The sequence below is a fragment of the Monopterus albus genome, unplaced genomic scaffold (assembly GCF_001952655.1).
Source record: "Monopterus albus unplaced genomic scaffold, M_albus_1.0 scaffold152.1, whole genome shotgun sequence".
NCBI classification, from domain to species: domain Eukaryota; kingdom Metazoa; phylum Chordata; class Actinopteri; order Synbranchiformes; family Synbranchidae; genus Monopterus; species Monopterus albus.
In genome coordinates, this window is record NW_018128032.1 from 380,863 (window position 1) to 385,208 (window position 4,346).

The following is a 4,346-nucleotide window of genomic DNA, read 5'->3' on the forward strand; positions in this document are numbered from 1 at the left end:
ACTAATATCTGGCTAGCAATTTAATATTCTATAGGCGGGACTAGTTTTAGCAGCTCTATGTGTATGGGTAGTTAAATCTATAAAATGTATCATATTTTATTTGTTGAGTAAATATTTCATTTGTAAAATCTAAACCTGCGATGTACCTGGTAACTAAAACTTTCAAGTACTGTACTTCAGTACAGTACTTGAATAATAATAATACTCACTGACTTTCCAGTGCAGAGAAAAGTTAAGCCTACTTTTCAATAACAGGCAAATGTCACTATTTGGTGACTTTTGTCAACAAGCTTACGTAGCTCATGACATTGCTTTACTGGATACAGAAATCACCAAGAAGACATTAGGCTGAGAATTTGCACAACACCGTTATTTATCATCTGAGCACAAAAAACATGATCATTTCTCATTTTTTGTCAAGTAATACTGAAAAGTACATGGTATGAGTTTGGGGTCAAAAAGGAAGCAGCAATGCTCTGTTATCTGTGGGTGTCTCTGAACAAAAGAAAGTAGTGCTGCATTTTGGCAGCTCTGTGAGCTTGCTTATCTTTGGTGGCATTTGGTGACCTTTTTCTGCCTCACTGTGGTTTGTCTGTTTTCTGAAGTGTGCTCACACTTCATGGTAGTAGGCCACACACACACATACACGAGTACAGAAACACACACTTGCAGTATACCCATAATTAAGACTTTCACTTGTATCCATGTATCCCTCCAGTAAAAAGTATGCTTTGCTCTAACAAGTCATTCAACATCAATGAAACACACATGCCTCGGCCAAAACAAATACTTCTCATTCACTCATCTCACTGTTCCAGAAACAGTGATTGAATCTTGAATGGATGTGATTATGATTTGCTGTCAGAGTCTGGGGCCAGATCACACAGATGAAGGTGTGCATACGCCAAGCCAGCTGTTGTTGGCCATGAATGGGTCTTGGCTAACCAGAGTGGCTAGCCTTTCAAACAGACCTTATCTTCTCTGCATAATGGATGCTGGAAGCCCCTGGCTCACAGCTTTGGCTCATAACAATACAACAGTCTTCCACCTGTACACATGCATCACAGAGACAGATGGATAGCTAAGTTTGGTAGAGAAGGGTCCTGGAAAGGTATGAAGAGAAATGATTAAAACTGTGCAGTTTGAAAATATGAATTCACACATATATGTGCTACATGTTTATACTGCATGTGGAAAGGTCAGGTTTGGCTGTGATGTTTAAACCAGTAAGTTGTTCCACTGGTAACACAGCAACTCCTACAGTAAAAATCAAGCTCTGACATGATCTATTTTCATCACAGTGATGACCATAATTTGGCCTGTGTGGGAGCAGAATCACACAGATACACTCTTCTAGACACATACCACTAGTCACCTAGTGGGACAAGTCAGAGAGAATGAAAACCACATTATAAGGAAGTGATGTCATAGACGATGTTTGATGTCTTAAAAATAGTGTTTTTCATAATTTAAAAAATGCTTTGTCCCAGTTTAACCAAATCAAAGGAGCTTACATATTTTTGAGAAATTGTTTTAAAAAATCTGTCCTAAATTACATAGTGAAGGAACAAGACACTCACTCACCATAAAACTGATAAATCATCAACAGCAAAAGGCTAAAAGTGGCAATTATTTAATTCTGGACGGTCTTGCACAACATATGACATATCCAGTGGTGGAAGAAGTACTCAGATTCTTTACCTAAGTAAAAGTAGCAATAACACAGTATACAAATGCTCTGTTACAGTTAAAAGTCCTGCATAAAAATGTAATTTAAGTATAAAATATAAATGTATTAGTACAAAAATATAATTAAAGTACCAAAGTAAAAGTAGTCATTATGCAGAATGATGCATCATGAAGGTACATAATATTTCTGGATTATAATAATTGTTGTATTATTGTGCAAATCATATTTAATGTTACAGCTGGTAAAGGGGGAGCTATTTTTAATTAGCCTATATGCTTATAATATGAATGAGTTAACATGCTGCTAGGTATCTCATTAGTTTTCCACCAGGGATCACTGTTCTTATGATTATAGTGTATTATTAAACTGGCTATGAAAAGTAACTAGTAACTAAAGATATCAAATAAATACAGTGGATTAAAAACTACAATATTTGGACTCTTTAATGTAGTGAAGTCAAAATATGAAGTAGCAGAAAATGAAAATACTCAAGTAAAGAACAGACACCTCAAAATTGCACTTACGTACAAAGCTTGAGTAATTCTACTTAGTTACTTCCCACCAGTGAACATATCCTTGGAGCACTACCAGGGATCACAGTGTGTTGTTGCACAGGAAGTTGATGACCACCATCATGACTCACTACTGGAGAGAGAGTGAGTGTGGTAGGTAGGTAGAGAGGGGTAGAGCGAACAATGGGCATCAGTAGGCAGGGAGAAGAGATAGCAGTACCTCGGCAGCTGTTGCCAGGGTTACCGCCTCTTGTCGGCACTGGCAGACACACACAAGCACAGGAGCGACGTGCTTACAAAGACAAGGCCAGCACACTTCTTATAATGTGTGTGCTGGATCCTGGAGAACGCTTGAAATGTGTTATTAATAAACTGTTTTTTCTGTGCTGCATCAGCGTCTGTACTTTTACATGTTTGCGTAGACTGATATAGCGATTTATGTACATTTTGTGTATCTAGTGAGGACCAAAATGTATTTTTTGCTACACAGTGAGGACATTTTGGCTGGTCCTCACTTTCTGAAACACCTTTTTGAGGGTTAAGACTTGGTGTTCCAGTTCAGGTTAGAATTTGATTTAGATTAGGGTTAGGCACTCTATTCTGGTGGTTAAAGGTTAAAGGTTAGGGTAAGGGGCCAGGGAATTCATTATGTCAGTGAGTGTCCTAGCAAAGAAAGAAGAATAAGTGTGTGTGTGTGTGTGTGTGTGTGTGTGTGTGTGTGTAAAGCAGTAGCACACTAGCTTTGCAGGGACCAATGTCACTTCTAGGGACTGAGCAAGCTTTGGTTAAGGTCAGGGGAAAGAGAAGGGTTAGGCAAGTAAAGGTTATGGTTAAGGGTTAGGGTCCGTCTCCAGGAAATGACTGTAGGTCTATACAAAGTCCCCTGAAGTGATGGAAACACAGCATGTGTGTGCTCATTGTATCTTTATTGTATTGTGTGCACACTTTTTTTTTTCTAAAGCCATTGCTGTGAGGACATTTTAGCTGGTGGTCACAACTTTAAATGGCTTTTTGAGAGTTAAGACTTAGTTTTAAGGTACATGTTAGACTTTGGTTTAAGTTAGGGTTGAGTATTCAGTTCTGACAGTTAAGGGGCCAGGCAATGCATTATGTCCAAGAATGTCCTCCTAACTATAGTAAGACATACATGTGTGTGTGCCCGTGTGCTGCATCTCATTCTTCTAAGGGCAGCGCTTAGTATAACAGTGGGATTACCAGCTGAGTGTGCGATAAACAACCTCGCCATTTGTGCTAACACTGAAGTGCCAGACCTGCTCAAAGGTGTCTGTATACACACCCATAAGTGAGTGTGTATAATCTATAGAAACACTCTTACGGTGTGTTGATACTGAGGGTGATTTATGGGCAGCTCAACAGAAACTACTGTATAAACTATTATTTTAATCTTGCCCTGCTCGGGGTCAGTGCCTTGTTAATGTCTGTCTATACAACTCTGCATATTAAAGACACTCATTAGCTTTTGACTGATGGCCAGTTCCCTGTGCCCGAGGCTATCTTTATACAGACTCCTGTCTACTGACGCAGCACTGGCTCAGCAGCGTCTGGCACATAAAAGTGCAGCATTACCACCGAGGACTGCTCTGTTTATTACTCACTCTAGAGAGACTGTCCTGTCAGTGAGGGGGCATTGTGACGTACGACTAGCATGGTATAAAACTCTGGCACCAGTGTTGATCTGCTTTTTTTGAAAACATCTCAGTTTAGAAAAAATGCAAAGCAAGAATACTGATGTTTTCTTTAAACCCCTGACAGACATAAATTAAAGATAACACTTTTGAGAGCATAAATAATAGAGGGACTGTTCAGTAATGTGTTGACAAAATGCCACATCTACCCTGTTATTCATTCATTCGTTTATCTTCTATACCGCTCAGTCCCAAACGGGGTCGCGGAGGAGGCTGGAGCCAATCCCAGCCGGCAATCAGGCGAAGGCTCTGCCCTGTTAACGGTGAGTATATATGGATTGCCTAAGAAAAGGTGAGAGTAGACTTCATTTGTGCGTTTGCCATTTGTTCATCTATCTTCTCAAACCTTTATAGATAATTAAGTATTTGTGATATCTGTATGTGTAGTACCCTTTCAACACCAGTGACCTCTGGTAGTATACCAGTCTGATACATTCA

General features: G+C 39.4%; 1 protein-coding gene across 1 annotated transcript in view; it reads left to right on the plus strand.

Annotated features, from left to right (window-relative positions):
• LOC109968535 (uncharacterized) overlaps positions 1–4,346 on the plus strand; it is a 38,651-nt gene that overhangs the window by 23,526 nt on the left and 10,779 nt on the right. The window lies entirely within an intron of this gene.